General features: G+C 48.3%; 1 protein-coding gene across 1 annotated transcript in view; it reads left to right on the forward strand.

Moving 5' to 3' along the window:
• TGFA (transforming growth factor alpha) overlaps positions 1-15,836 on the forward strand; it is a 72,729-nt gene extending 56,893 nt beyond the window's left edge. Inside the window, exon 8 of the transcript XR_003096083.1 lies at positions 15,673-15,836. The gene's annotated coding sequence lies outside the window, so the exon portion shown is untranslated. The remainder of the gene's footprint in view (positions 1-15,672) is intronic.
• The last annotated feature ends 692 nt before the right edge of the window (positions 15,837-16,528 follow it).

The following is a 16,528-nucleotide window of genomic DNA, read 5'->3' on the forward strand; positions in this document are numbered from 1 at the left end:
GTCCTGTGTACTGACAATTGAGGGATTCCATGCCAGGGATCTGTCCGTACTTTGAGTTCTGCTCTCCTTTCTACTGATGCAACTCAGGTGGCTTCAAAGAAATTACAGCAGATTGATGTCAGCGGGACTGAGGTCAGGACAGGGCTCGTGGGTTGTAAAACAGCCACCCATACCTCATTATAGCTCTGCAAACGGTCACTCCGTGGAATTTATTGTGGCATGCAGTCACTGAATTGAATCCCATGAGATTTTTATCAGGCTGAATAATAATCTGGGCACAGGGCAGATGCAGTTTGTCACCAACCTTCCAGCAGTGAATGAGTTAACCCAGAACGCACCAGGCTCACATACAGTGCCAAAGAGTTTTGTGGTCAGGGTCCCATCTCAGTGATGCTGATGTGATGGAAGAGTGTGAAGCTCACTGTGATTACTCCAGCCTGAAGTCAGCATCACAGAGCCGAGTGGAGCTAAAGCCATCTCTTTTTAGAGGGGGTGGTAGGCTACTCATATCTAGCCAAGCACATGGGAGGAGATCAGAAAGAGAAACAGCATTAGAGCTGGGGCATGGGGTTGTTCTTCATTATGGCAAATTCATGCAATACAACGAGAATTCAGGCATAGGTTTGGGCAGACCCTGGTTGTTCTGGGATGACCAAGACCTTTTGACATCAGACGTGTCCCATCGTCCGTGTCGTTGTCCCCCCGCCCCTCCCCCTGCTAATATGCATGTTGGGGGCGAGATTCACCAGTAGTCTTATGGTTCCTGGTTGGGATTGCCCCATCAGCTGAATCTTACATCCTCTTCTACCCCTGCTCCAAGACTAGGAATGAGAAAAGCAGAGGCGTGTGCCTGATAGCTCTGAGAAAACAAGGCATTCTTTCTGTATGGCCCAGAGCCCACCTAGCGTGGCCTGTGGTGAGAGGCACCTCCAGTAAAAGAGCATTGGGAGCCAGGACGCTGTCTTGACTTGTGTGCGTGAACGGTTTTGATGGGCTGAGTGGCCGTGTGTGTGAGCGGGCTGTGTGCAAAGAATTTTCAGCAGCTGATGAGCATAGGCAGCCCGAGCCCCACAGCCCTGCCCCAGCTATGCCTGGCATCTGGGAGTCAGCATTCTGCTGGCTTTATTGACATTTGGAAGCCTGCCTCCCACTTGATGGCAGCTTCATGTCCCAGGGCTCGCTTGCTTCTAGGGAATATTCATGCAGTTGTCTGCTGGTGAAGTCATCCTTTGCACAGAGGCTAGGAATGTGGCCCCATAATTGAGGAGGATGAACTCATGAGAAAGGCACACATTGAGAAACCAATCCCTGCTCGTGCTGCACGCGACTGCCGCTGACTCCTGAGAAGCTCCAGCCACACACTTAACCCCCTCTGCTACTTGTACAAGCTGATGATGATGACCCAGTGCAAGCCACAGGGGGATGCATGGATGTAAGCGAGACTAGATTCACATCTGAACCATTACCATTCACGAGGGCCATATCCAGCACTTGTTGTGAGCAGTGCCATTGAAATAGGGTTAGATGAGCATCCAGTGGATGCAACAAAGATCAGAATCGGGTGCAGCGGCAGCAGCATGCACCTGAGTGCCCACTTGTACTGTTATTGCTTGTATTCGTGCAAAACATTCCTGTTCTCACTGTGCAGCATTGCACATACTCTAACTGGTAAGGTAGAGGATGCACACAACAATACAGTAGTATTACATGCAGTCTGCAATGGTGAAGTCAAGGATGCAAATGGAGACCAGATCTCCTGTCAGCTCCAGTCCCTGGCACTTGGAGAGACTGGCATGTCATACCCAAGGCACTGTGGTGGGTGCTCTTAGGAGAAGAGCTGAGGAGCTTGGCTCTGGGCTCTCGGGTAGGAATAACCAACCTAGATAATGCTGGGCTCTCCCCATGCTTCTTCCAGAACCATACCACCTTCTCCATCTACCCAAAGTTTCACAGGCCACATGTTTCCTTTTGTTCTCACCACATCCTTCAAATGGTCCAGACGTGACAGCTGGCTGCCCTGCTCCCTGCACCACCCACCACTGCCACCCAGCCTGACCTTGGCAAGGCTACCTGGGCTGGAAGGCAGAGGGAGGAGGTGCTTGCTGTTTGCCTGGTGGCTGAAAGGCTCCTTTTATTAGTAGGGTTGGCTGAGAGGGAACAGGTCAGAAAAGCAAAAATGCAATTAAACACAGGGCCCAAGGGTCAGGATTCACCCCCAGTGCCAAGGCCAGACAATTCAGCATAACACCCATGCGTTGCTACTTGGGACCAGATCCTGCCAACACTGACTTCAGCTGAGCTGTGCTGCTTTACACCAGCTGAAGGTTTGCCTAGGCACTGTGCTGACTCATTGCACAAGGATTAATTTCACACCCCTTGACCCATCCCCATCCTTGACCCTCTGTCCGTCTGTCCTCATGCACCTCGACTCTGTCTTTTCACACAATTCCTGTGTCTCAATGATAATGCAAGCATCCTACATCATCTCTGCTCTGCATCATTTCTTACACCATAGTTTGCACAGCATAACCGCAGCCTGTGCACACTGCAAAATGTCTCATTTGCTCACAGCTCTCAGTGCATCACTGCCCTTCCTTAAAGCCAGGAAAGTCCCGAACTGACCTAGTCTCTGGCAAACATTCTTGGGGGGGCAGTGGTGGGTCACCTCTCCATCTGTCCACCTCCATTCAGAGCCAAGAGCAGACAACAGAAAGTAGCCTCCTCATTCAGCTGAGTCCCAGGGTTACTTAACCCCGAGGGCACTGAAGTGCACTGGCTGCCATGGAACAGTTCCAGCCTCTCACTATGTAAGACCAGGGAGAGAATGGAGCTGAGGCACGAGGCATCTGCAGACAGAGTAGATTTGTGGGATGCTCGTGGGGCGACCTCACCGCACTAAATTTAGGCTTCACGCCATTCGAAGACTAGTAGCTACTGTCTACATAATCCGGAGGAGCTGTCTGTGTGTAACCAGAACTCGGTCATTAAAGAACCACTCCTGCCCTAGGATAAACATATAGCAACACTTTCCCCTCCGTCAGGGGCTCGTCCTTGAGTTCTGCAGCCAACATCACTCTCACATTCTCTTAATAGCTTTCCTGCTGCCTGTCTATGCCAGATCTGGCTGGCATCTATTTAGAGTGCTATGTGGAGCATCTCCCTCTGTGGTTTTGCGTTGTGCTACACTTTGGCCGTGGTGATGATTTAATGAGCAATAGGGCCACTCAGAAATAGCTTGTACTGACCTGCCCCCAACTAACAAGGTGGCCCAGCGCAGGAGTTATTTTGGTGCCAGGTCTCATCTTTATTCCTCCCTCTTCCTTTTGTTTTTGCTCCTCTTGCACGTCGTCCCTGTCAGCTAGCTTTGCTTCTGTGGGGGTGGGTCAAGTTGTTGTTGATGATGTTGGGTTTGACGCGGGGTTATTTTTATCGTCCTTGCAATCTTAGGGTGAAATTCAATCATTTGCACAAGTCTGGCATGGGAGCTAGGGATCATGCAAAGTTGTAAACTAGGATCTGGGTTGTGGGCCAGAACAGTCCTCACTTAGCCCACTATCAGCTCAAAGGTACTCATGTTTATTTGTATTGCGGTAGCACCTGGGGCCCATTTGGGTTTGGGTCTGCTCAGACTCCTTGGAAGAGACCGGTCCCTTTCAGAAGAGCTTAGCAAAACCAGCCAAGGAAGGATTATTAGCTGTGTTTGAGAGGTAAGTCCTGAGGCCCAGAGAGGTGAAAGGCCCTGATGTTCAGCAGTGCTTAGCATTGGAAATAGTCTAAACCAGTAGGGTTTTGACCTTTTGGATCCCACAGTCTCCCTCCCCCGGCCTTCCCACCCCAACTCAATTAAATCCATGAGAGAATACCTTGGAGGGTCTGTGTCTGTTCCCATGGATGTGTGTGAAAAATCCCAGCCTAGAACGAAGGGGAATGGGAGGGAGAAAAATTACTTTTCTAAAAGGGACTGAGGTACCAGGTATCTTCCACTGGTCTGAGAGGTGAGTGGGACAGGGGGACAGAGCCCCTCACAGTATCAGTCCTTCTAATATAAATGCTCTTGCCAGCCACAGTGCATCCCAGTTGCCTCCTGGCAGGTGCTGGGAACCTCCCAGACATTCCCACTGCAACAGGAGGATTTAATGCTGTGCTAGCCTAATCGGGGTGTTTCATGCCACCCCCATTAAGCCAACTGGAGGCAGTTTGGCTGTACTGTAGGGCTGTTTTTTGGCCTAAGGCTTGGAAACAGCAGGGCCTCTCTTTTCTGGGATGTCACCATGCTCCATTACTATGGCGACGCTTGATTAGGCCCAACTAAGTGAATGCTGCCTTGTCACCTCAGTGCTGTGGGAAAGGCTTTAATTGAGCGGTTTCGTTGAGGGGGATTTTGGTGCCAAAATCTTAGGCAGGCATTATGTGAGGCCAAAGAAACCAGTTGGCTTGAGACTGCCCCTGGGGATCTGCAATCTGTTGGGATGTGTGTTATGTGAACTCATGCTGCCAGTGGTCCCTCAGGCTTCACATTCTTCATTGAATTGCGGAAGGGCAACTGAGTAAATAAGGTTGAGCCACAGCACCTCCAGGCCAGCTCCATCATATGGGCACAACTGGGGTTGGTGGACTGTTGCAGAGAAGGACAATTTGCAAGGTTGCAGGTTCAACCCACACAAATGATCCACCCCAAAGTAACCAAGGGGCAAGAACGAGCTAGCTCTTGGAGACAGAGGCATTGAGAGGCTTTTGGAGCTTTTAAATTGAGTTAGGACAGGACAGCTTTACCACTATGAAAAAGGTTGCAGTAAAGAGGATGGGGATAAATTATTTTCTATGCTTGTTGCCGAGTGGCCAGAAAAAAGTGGGCTTATACTGCAGGAAGGGGAAGGTGGGGCACATATTGATAAAAACGTTCTAACTCTGAGGGTGGTTCAGCAAGGGAAAAGATGACCTAAAAGGCTGTACAGTCCCCATCACTGGAAGTCTTAAAATGCAGGCTCGACAAGCACTTGTCCAGGGTGGTTCGCACAGGGATGATCCTGCATTGAGCAAGGAGTAAGGCTAGCTGACCTCCTGAGGTCCTGTCCAGCCCCATTTTTTTATAATTCTATTTCCATGAGGAGTTGGGCAGTAAATACCCCTGTCAACTATGCTAATACACTTGCACTCCTACATGGTGCTCTCCTGCAGAGTCTCAGCACCCAGTTACTGGCAGTTCAAAAAGCACCATGTAGAGCTAGTTCAACCAGTCTGAAGAAACCAGCACCTGTAAGTCTACTCTACTCCCAGTTTGAGAAATGGCTAAAGTCATGAGACTTTAGACCTGGTTCTGCTTTCTCTAGAATGTCCTTGGGTGGTCGTCCCCTCCTCCTTATCTCTGGCTCTTCAGCCTGCTTGCCCTGTACAGGCTCAACTAATCTCCCTCTTCTGGAGTCTGTCTCTGATTTACGTTGTGCTAGGCCTTGAGCCACCTGTGGTCTCTGTCCCCTAGGTTTTGGATGTTTCACCCTCTGTGTGCAGCCTTGGCAAATCAGGCCACCGGTCTTGGTTCTTGTACTGGACTGTTTACTTTTCTACATAGCCGCTATGTCTGCTGTATCTGCTTCAGCCGCCTGGACCCAATCTGGCACTGCAAATATTCTCTTGTTATGCCTGCTAATGAGTTCCTCCAGTTTCTGTCTTAGTTGGTCCATCTAGTCTGTACGGTGGCTTATTAACTGGCCCCATTTCTGATTCAGGCACCCTATGAATGCAGGCAGGATCTCTTCCTGTATGGTTGTAGGATCTACCCCTATGGATCCCTCCGTCATGGTGCAGTTCTCTGATTGCACTGGTCCTGCCTCATCTCCTGGATTCTCTGGGCTCAAGTATCCAGGTAGCTCCACATGTTCCCGAGGCTTCAGGACCGCTAGCCACATGGCCTCTAACTATGTCTCAGTCTCCCTTAAGGACTCTTTCAATGCCTCAAGCTCACAAAAGTGCTCTTGGCATTCGCCTTTAGCCACGGCTATGTGTTCCGCCAACTGGGCTCCCAGCACAGACATCCTCTCTCCAAGTGTGTTTGTAGTCTTCAGCATTTGAGGCTTCAGTCCTGCTTCAGCAAGCATTGCAATATATGCGGCGCCTGGCACCTCAATTTCATGGGCATCCTGGACTTTTATAACCGTCTGGTCCATTGTCTTGCATAGTATTTGACTCTCTTGTTCTAGTGACTGAACTTGTTCTCTTTCAGCTTGCACCCAAGATTGTAACCACTCTCTCTTTGCACTCATAACTGCCTCTTCAGCTGTGCTGACTTCTAAAAGAGTTTTCAGGGCCTGTACCTGTTCCCCAAGTTGGTCCTTTCCCACCTCCACTCTTTGCAACTGGGTTCACAACCTGTCACATTCTTCAGTTCTGGCTTTTACCTCATTTTCAAGGGACTGCTTCTGGTCCTGCAACGCATTGTAACTTGCCATATATTATTTCACTTTCTCCATTTCTTTTGAAACCACCTTTCCTGCCTCCTCTGCCTGGGTATGGCTTTCAATCAGCTTGTCTCGCAGCTCTTCCGCAAGGTGTTCTGCTTGCATGCATCTCTGTTGCCATCTCTCCAATTCCTGGTGTAACTCTTATATCTGGTCCTTTTGGCTGTGCAGCTCTTTTTGGAGGGCTCCTGTAAGGCCCTTTGACACTTCCACTTTCCGTAGCACATCCTTCTGTTCCTCTGTCTGGGCTGTGCAGGCTTCAGGAGACCCTGTCATCCATGCTGTCATCTCCTTCTGCATCTTCTCCTCCCACTCCCGGCTCTTCTGAGCCTCATTCGCGATGAGCCATTCAAGTGCTCAGGTTGTCTCAGCCTCCACAGCTATTAAGCACCTGACTTCTTTGGACCCTCCTTCTTTCTTGCCGGATTGTACTCACAGCTGTAAAGCAGCCACCTTTGCCTTGGTTTGTTCCTTCTGGGACTTCACCACGTCTAACTCTCACTCTAACTGGGCTGCTTTTTCCTCTACCTTATCCACCCACAATAGCTAGGTGAAGTTTTCTTGTTTCAGCCCCTCCACAGTCTTTGCCACGATTAGCTCCAGGCCTTGCTTCTTTTCTGGCCAAGACCTAAAATCTTCTCTTTTAAAGTCTCCTACAATGGTATTTTTCCCCTCAGTTCTTCCTCCAGAGCTGTGGGGCCGCTGTCATATGATAAACCTCTCTAGGTCTATATTCTGCCCAAAGGGTTATTTCCCTAATTAGGGACGCTGGGTTCCTCCCTGTATATGACTGTGATGCCCCTAGGGCTCTGTGACTGTGGCAATCCTGCCCTAAGGGCATCCTTTTTCTCACCTGCCAAGTCTTGCTGGTAATTGTAACAAATAGGAAGGCTGCCCTCGAGTTTGTTTGGACACAGTCTTGAAGGACCCCACTGAACCCTGTGGGTTCCTAGACCCCTTTTCTGGGTCCTGCTCTCAATGGATACCTCACGGGACACCCTCAGCCTTATGAGCTAGATGCGTGGCTCCAAAACCACCCCTTTACCATGCCCCATGCCTCGCAGGTGGTATTTAAACATTTTCCCTCTGAGACCTTAGTTTAGCTTGGCCTCTTATCATCGCTGGGCTCGCCGTAGCCCCTTCGTCTCTGCGCCCCAAATGAGGTCTCCTTCTCCCCGATAGCCTTAGCCCAGTCCAGTGCTTTAAATAACAACAGAACACACAAGCCCCTGGGCTATAATGTAATGAAAACAGTGCAGGGTGCACTCTGTCCCTTTAAAAGAGGCAAACTTCTCCCCAAGCGTTAAGTACTTTGTAGCTCAGGGTGGGAGCTCCATTAGTCCTGTACGCAGCATATCAGGCAGCCACAGCATCTCTGGGCAGTTCTTTTCTGCAGGCTCCTTCCCCCGGCTGCTGCCAGAGAACTAACTCCTGCTGGCCTCAGCCCTGGGGTTTATATATGCCCCAGGCCCTGCCGCCTTCTGGTCAGCTGACCCGGTGCAGGCTAATTCCCTCATTAGCCTGCTGCCATAGTAACCTGCATCTGCCTGGCTGCTAGGACCCTCTCTCTAGGCAGTTTCTGCCCTTAAAGGAGCAGGCACCTTAGTGCCCTGCGACAACTCCCCTCCCCAACTGAAGGGCATGTTAGCAGGGCAGGTACACTGTGGGGCGAAACTGCCTACTGCATGCAGTTTCCTCCTTCCTCTATAGAGTAAAGCCGAGACATGGCTTAAGACTTAACTATATACAAATTTATTAATATATATATTCCATTTTTAACTCTTCTTATAAGACATGGGTACTACATGCAATATATATACAACTTATGCAAATACTCTGGATGTAGGTGAGGGGATCTGGAAAGCAAAGGTCTCAGTGAACATTATGCAATCTTATACTCTAATGAAGTATAAACCTATAAAGCATGAGGTGCAGGATTCACAAAATATAAGACACAGGGCAGTGGAAGGACAAACTTAGATTCTCAAGAAAACAAAAAGAATAGTTTGGGTTACCCTGGAGCAATAGTGGGACCCCAAAGATAAGAAGAGGGGAAAAAGTGATTCTCAGTGCTCTTCAGGCCTTTCTGCAATCCATCTTGAATAGCCCATGGAGAGAGCCTCCAATAAACCCAGAGAGCCCTGCTCCTTCGGGGCTTCTCCTCCAGCAGCCAGTCCCAAATGATGGGGGGGGGGGGGGAGATCCCTCTTCCCCTGTGGAAATCCCCTTCCCCTGTAGCTTGCAAGTCTCCCAAGATCCGGTGAGGCCAACCTTGCCCTCCCCGGGTGAGGCACCTCCTTCCTCAGCTGATTTGAGCCCTGTGCACAGTTCCGTGCACTGGTGGCCCTGCTTTGCACCAGGGATTGGAGTCCCGAGCTACCTTGTATGGTGCCAGGGTCTCTGTCTGCTCCTGGAAGCTCTGTGCACCGCCTGTGTACTGTGTTCCTGGCCTCGCACGGGGTACTAGAGACCCAAGCAGCTCCAGAATCCCAGCCCGCTCCTAGACCTTCTGTGCACTGACTTGTGCACCACATGCCTGGCCTCTTGCCAGGGCTTGTAGACCCGAGCTGCCTCGTGCAGCTTCAAGGGTCTTGGTCCTTCTGGGACCCTCTGTGCACTGACCTGTGCACCGCTTGCTGTGCCCCCTCGCAGTGGGGCTGGGGGATGCAGCCGCTTCACCACTCCCTACCCAATGAGGAGGCTTTGGGCTCTTCCGGGACAACAGCTTTGCCTTGCTGGCCAGCTCTGCCAGCTCTCCTTCGTCCTCTTCTCCATCCCTCAATGCAGCTGCCCGTGTGCTGGGCATGCTACCTTTTTATTCCCTTTGGGGGCTCCACCTCCGGATTGAAAATGGACCAGTTGGAGAGAGGGGGGTGTTGGTCCCCTTTCAGGGGACAGTTGGCGAACTAAGCAATCCATTTACTGCACAACTCAACCATCAAGAGCAGAAAAGCAGTTGGGTTGGGTTGGAGCCCAAACAGATTTGTTGTACGTGTATTTATGTTGCCAAACAGTGTGAAAATCCAAAAGATTTATTCTACCCAATGATGCCAGGGGGTTGCAAGTGGCTCCACACAAATTAGGTGACCCTAGGCTTGATTTCATCCTCTACCCCAAGTTGTTGGGTCTCCACAGTTCTGAATGGTGGAATTGTTCAGCATCCCTGCAAGTCAAATTCCAGGTAGATGGCTTTTGAACTTGGAGTTGCTTATTATGAGTCTGATCTTACAAAACATTCAGATGCTAAGGGGGGCCTCTTGTGCTGCAGGGGTATTTACTCCAAGCCTTTAAAAATGCAGTAGGTGTGCACAGGGCCATGGCTGGGAGTAGTGGTGGTGAGTTGTTATGGTCTGAAGTGGTTCTGGATTCATTTAAGTTTTGGGCCTGAGCTCTGTGTGGAAAGGCAGTAGGTAATTTCATAGTGGATAGGGTTGGAAGAGACCTGAGCATATCATCAAATCTGACCCCCTGCCATGGACAGGAATGAATGCTGGGATCAAATTACCTAGGTGATAGTCAAGCCTCCTTTTGAAGACCCCCAGGGTAGGGGCGAGCACCACTTCCCCTGGAAGTTGATCCCAGATCCTAGCCACTTTGACTGTGAAGTACTGCCTCCTAATATCTAGCCTGAACCTACTCTCAGTCAACTTGTGGCCGTTATTCCTAGTTACTCCTTCTAGTGCTCGGGGGAACAGGGCCTCCTATTCCCCACTGGTCCCCCCCGGTAAGTTTATAGACCGCCACCAGACCCCCTCTCAGCCTTCTCTTGTGGAGACTGAACAGGTTCAGGTCCCATAGCCCCTCCTCGTAGGGCCTGCCCTGCTGCCCCCGATCATGTGAGTGACCCTCCTTTGCACCCTCTCTATGCTATCCACATCCCTCCTGAAGTGCGACCCAGAACTGGACGCAGTACTACAACTGCGGCCTGACCAATGTTGCATAGAGGGGGAGGATCACCTCCTTGGACCTGCTTGTGATGTATCTGTGGATGCATGACAAGGTGCGGTTAGCCATACTGACCTCACATTGGTGGCCCATGTTCATCATGGTATCAGTAATGACTCCAAGATCTCTTTTTGCCTCTGTGCTGATGAGAAGAGAGTTCCCCAGCCTATAGGTATGCTGCTGGTTCTTTCTCCCTAGGTGTAGTTCCCTGCACTTGTCAGTACTGAATCCCATCCTGTTCTCAGATCTAGTTGTAGCCTGTCCCTCCCTTCTAGCATGCCCACCTCTCCCCACATCTTATTGTCATCTGCGAATTTGAACAAGGTGCTTTTCACCCCCTCATCTAAATCGCTGATAAAGATGTTGAACTGTGCAGGCCCAAGGACCGAGCCCTGGGGGACTCCACTGCCCACATCCCTGGGGTAGCACTGTATACTTCTTGATTTTTAGAGAATAATTGGAAATTAATTTGCCTTTTGGTTTGCTCCTTTAGGATACACATTCCTCAGCTTTTCTTTGAAAACACAAGGACTGGAAATGACCTTTTTGTTTAAAAAACCAAAACCACTTATGTTCTCAGGTAATTGCATGATTCCAGGACCTGGGACTTGAAGTGAAAACTTGGGACGTCAGAAAGCTCATGATAAAATCTCTAACATTGGCAGCACATTAGATATTCAGCTGGATTCACTCCCTATGATCGGTCACGCATTCGGCAGAGCTTATCTGTCCATTGAGGTGTTTCTGTCTCACTCACTAACATGGTATTTGCCAAGATGGCTTGGAGATGCTAGTAGACTGAACACATCTGAACCCCTGTGTCAGAGGCAAGCCGTTTCTGCAACCAGTTATCAACCCCCAGAGGCACAGCAGGGCAGCTTTGCATCATGGAGGGCACCAATATGTAGTGTAGCACCGGCAGCAGTGGTGCAACCAGCTGCTGCCTGTGGTGGGGGCTGTTTTTTTGCATCCCTTCACAAAGGTGGCACCCAGGGCTGCTGGCCTGTTTGTTACATTAAGGCAGCTTCCCTGAGCTAGTCAGTGCTCTATTTCCTTCATCTTTCTCAACAGGTTAATACAGAAGATCATTATGTGTTCCTAAATCTCTGAGGAGAGATCATTCTGGCCTGGGCTATGGGACTAGGGGCCTTGTGTTCGTTCTGAGACAAGTGGAAGCCATATTATTTGACTTGCTCAGAACAAGTAGGTTACAGCCCTGCCTGACTTAAAAAACAAAATAGTGCTGGAAAGGACGTGCAGAAGGCAGCAAGTCCAAGCCGGATCAGCTCTATTGATTTGACTTTTATTTAGTTTTTAGATTTATATCCCACCTATATACAAAAGGCTCAGAGCAGCTCAACCTCTCTGTGGTTCAGGGAGGGCCTAGGTGACTCTGGCAGGCTTCTTCCCTCGTGCTTTTTGAAGCATGAGGGGGAGAGATGTATACAGCCACAGTGTTTTATAATTTCACCCACCCCTGCAGGGGCTGTCTGTGTCCGGCCATTATTACTGTCCCCTAGTACAATACAGCTGCCTGCTCATTTCACACCTCCCTTCTTTTACAAAGAATGGGAGTAGTTGACACCTCATTAAGGATTAACAGTGTGGAGCTACTGACATCATGCCCACTTAAAACTAGATACAGACTGAACCAGAAGTGAATGCCTAAAAGTCAAACCTGAAGTGGTTGGCTTGGTCCTCCTGATATGCTGCATCTTCAGATGCTAAGAATGGACTTGCAGAAAACATGGTTACTAAGTAGAAAGGAATAAAATAATTTTCAGTACAAAGGATAAGGAAAAGAGGAGGAAAGCATAAAGGCAGTCGGTATCAGGAGGGTTTTGGCCTAATTATGGTAGGCCAGTCATGTGCTTGGCTTCGGTCACCTCTGGCTAAAGTCTCAGGCTGTTTGGCTCTGGGCAGCATCACTTTGCCCTTAAAAGATCCAGCAGGAACTGAAAAAAACAACCCTACTGAAACAAATGGGACCAGTCCTACAGGAAGCCTAGCCAAGAAGCACATATACTACATGGCCATTTCTCTACTAGTCTGTAAGACACTTTTGCAGAGATTTTGCATGGATGTCTACTGCGAGGCAGGATTTTGAGCTGAAGGGTCTTGGTTGAAGGAGGAAGTCAGCGTGGTTACATGCCACTTAGCACTGGTTTTGGTTAGGCAGCAGCTTGTTATTAATATGGGAGAATACCGCATGCTTGCCAGGGGTAATCATATGTATTTATTTAAGCTGGTGCCCAGCAGCATTTTTTTTTTTGGTTTCTGATGGAATAAAAGTTAATAAATACTAGTTTGCTAAGAAGCTGTATTATTGTTACTGCTCCAGTTTTGTAACCAAGGAAAATTACCAGTTGTTACCTCTTTGGGTTTGGAGGTAGAGCTGAGCAAACATCTCAAAACCCAATTACTACATATATGTACTTAATTTTTTTTAATCACCCTTTCCCCCTGTTTGGATGCATCTCTTTGTGCCTGGAACTTACAGGGAGACAGCAGAGGATCTGTTCTCCACTTCAGTGCCATTTACAATTTATTTTGGGCACTTAAGTAGAGGACCTAAATGGTGGATTTGGATTATTTTATGCAAAGACTGCTTCCCTCTCCATGATTACTTTTGCAAATAAGTTTGCTGGCAGAAATATCCCAGGGAAACAGAACATTTTAAATTAATCTTAGAGGATTTAGATTAGATTATAATACCAGGAAGGTTTGACTGTGTTCATTCAGCCTGACCTCCCATTAAACTTCTATGGGACCTCCCTGAGCTGATGCCCAACATAGAAATGCAAATCAGAAAATGGGGTAAAGAGGGTCCCAAGAGACTACCCTGTCCCATGACAGCTAACCAGCCTGTTCTGAATATTCAGTATCAAGGACTTGCAGTGAAATTCTGAGAATGGGCCACATCTTAACAAACATTTCCTTGAAGGTACTCAGCATTGACTTCAGTGGAGGGGGCTGACTTTGCATCCACTGAGCAGTGAAGCCAACTAGGTCATATGCCAACTTGGAAAGTTGGTGCATACCTCTAAACAGCCCCAAAGGAGGTTTTCTAGTGGGTTTTAGTTTATTTTTTCCATGTTGATTCCCTCACAGGCTGGAAGGAAGTCTGATACCCTGGCAAATCACAGGCACTGTAAGTTCTCAGCCAGAGAACTAGATTCTCCACCTTGTGCAAATTGCCCAAAGTTACAGGCATTTGCATCCACTGAGGAACTGGCCCATGTACTTCCCTGATGCTGCACACAGTGCCAGCTTTCTGTTGGCCGGGTGACATCCCTGACACACGCTTGACAGCCAGAATTCCTCTGACTAATGCCTAGCCAGGGTCTCATGAAACCAACACCACAGCAGGCAGGGAGGGAAACAGGAGTAGTGCCCTCAGCTGGCCCAGTCCATTGAGCAGGATCTCACAGCGATGACATATGTCATTGGTTATTCCTGGGCGTGCAGAATGCTGCTGTGCTTGCCCTACGGGGGTCTCTGCTATTCCTGTCTGCTGTGTAAGTGCATGGCTAGAATAACAATGGGCTTTTCAACACTGGCATGCCAATTATGCGACATGCCCTCAGGTTGCAGAGGCGCTGTGCTTGGGCAGCAGGTCATTTGGCCTGTGTTTCCACAGGGCAGTGTTTACATAGCGCAATTTTGCCCTCATGGATCTGTTATTGATTTTGCACTGTCAAATTGGGCCAGGAACTGCACAAACTCATAACAGATAAGTAGCTCTTGCCCCATGGAGCTTGTAGTCAAAGCAAAACATGTTACACACTTAATAGTACAATAGAGCTGTGGTGGGCTGGGCATGCTCACCCCACCACAGCTCCATTCACTAACTAAGCCAGGAGAGAAATCCAATTAGCAAAGCTCATCTGCATCATCTCAGGTAATCAATAAGAAGCGCAGCAAGCATCCTCCAACTCAAACAGACACATACTAGTGGAATGTTATGTGGGTTTCATTAGAGTAGATGCATACATTGCATTACTCCTGCTGGAAGGGAAGAAACCCAGTACAGGGACAGGAACAAAAAAAATGCTTCTTTTTAAAAAAAATTCAGGTCTCAGGCCAAATCAGCCAAATCCATTCCAAATTCTATCGACTGAGCAGAGCTCAGTTGTTCAAGTCTGTTTCCTACCTCCCTTCCAGCCTGGGGCTTTATACTCCCAAATTCATGGCAGGTATCCTATAGGTCTGAAACAGACATTGCATAAACCAGTTTGACCCAAATCAGTTAAGTCTCATACTACATTCAACCAGGTTTATCTTAAACCAGTTTCAGCTGTTTTTGAAACTGGTTTATGTGCACTGAACTTATGTTCTGTTACAGGTTTAAACCAGTTTCTGAGCATTTAAACCAGCTGATGTGTAATGTCTGTCCCTAGCCTTGGAGTTCAGATGCCCCCTAGCTCGCTTGCCCCTAACTAAAAGGCTGAAGGAGAAAGCTAGAGGGAAAGCCCAAGAGCAATTCTCCATCACCATAAACTGTGTAGTCAAGATTGGAAGCATTGTAGACTCTCACAGGGGTCAGCCTGCCTGTCCACTTTGATCATGATTTCTGCAAAGAGCTGCAGGTGATAAGCGAAAGAGCTTCACAAATCACAGGTCTTTCTCCAGGACCCCAGGAGCAGAGTGAGTGAAAACTCAGCCTTGTACCCCTCAGCATTCACCCAGCGTTTCTGAAGCCTGCCTAGCCTAGGAGGAGTTGTACAGCTGTCTTCACGTCTCGTTCTCCCTCACTGATCAGACCCACACATGCACAGTTACACCCTTAAGGGTACAACACTTGGAGATGAAGTTCTCCCAATCAACCTGGAAACAGCAAAGTGGATTACTATCTTTGTGAAGATGACCTGAGGAAGGGCACTTGATGCTAGAAAGCTTGTCCCAACAGCTTTCCGAAACATATAGCTGGTGCAATAATAGATGATCACTAAAAATCCTTGCCTCTAGTCTTTGTGAAGTATTTTTATATAACCACCCTGCATGCAATCATGATTTGTCCACTTTCTTGGGATAGATTTATATGTAGTGCCGCCTGCTGGGGAAGACAGGGATGGGCCAACATCAAGTAGAGGGAGTCATTTCAGTCTTGTAACTCCTGTATACAGAGGTAACAAGTAATCATAATACACAGACCTGGAGCATTTCTGAAACATGGGGAGTTCTAGATATTTCCAGTTTGCTTTGTTATGCTTAGCAATCAGGCAAATTGGCATAACTCCGTGACTTCATTACTCTCTCTCCTTGTCTCTAGGTTCTCATAAATGTACCCATCATAGGGTTGTGCTCTGAATACCTTTGTCATATTTAATCACAGAGGTGATTAGATATCATATGGATATAATAATGATGCTGAATTTCAGCCGTTTTTGGATTTTAAACTTCATTGCAAAACTACAAGGAAGTTTTTTTACCTCCCTGCCTCCCATCTTCAGGGAAGGAATTCTACCTCATCACCTCATCAAAGAGCTACTCAACACAGCTCTCAAAGACACTCTCCTGGACCCAGAGGGACAGACTTCCATCTTCAGCTCTCTCCGTGCAAAAATGAAGTTTATTTCCTACCTATGGGGACTTTTTACCATCTTGTACCATCTACACTTTTCCCAGAGCCTGACGAAGGGACTTTGATCCCAAAAGCTTGCAGAAAAGGACAGTTTTCTTGCCATTTTCCAGTTGGTCTAATAAAAGGTATCATTTTGGAACCAAGAGTTCTAGTTTTTTGTATGTTTGTGATATTTAAACACTTGATCCCTCCTGCTTGTGGGGAAAAACTAGGCATACATGCTGGGGGGCATATTTTGTGCCCAGGGGCCAGCGGCATTGGCGGGGGTGACCGGCATGGCCCTATATACTATATGTTTGGTGTGATAATTCTGTAGAGGGGTGAGCAGATGAGCTATTCAGATGAACTCCTTTAAAAAGCCAGTTCTGTGGTTGGGACCTTTTTATGCCTTCATGCAACCTAGAGGGCATTTTGATGGATAGGGTTCCTTATGCTGTTAGGTGTTAATTATGTTCCCAACAGCACAGCTTTGCAAGAAGGAGCTGGACTTTGACACAGTTTAAGACTCTGAAGCGAGCATATGCTTATCAAATCCAACACGCCC

The sequence above is a fragment of the Alligator sinensis genome, unplaced genomic scaffold (genome assembly GCF_000455745.1).
Source record: "Alligator sinensis unplaced genomic scaffold, ASM45574v1 scaffold1030_1, whole genome shotgun sequence".
NCBI classification, from domain to species: domain Eukaryota; kingdom Metazoa; phylum Chordata; order Crocodylia; family Alligatoridae; genus Alligator; species Alligator sinensis.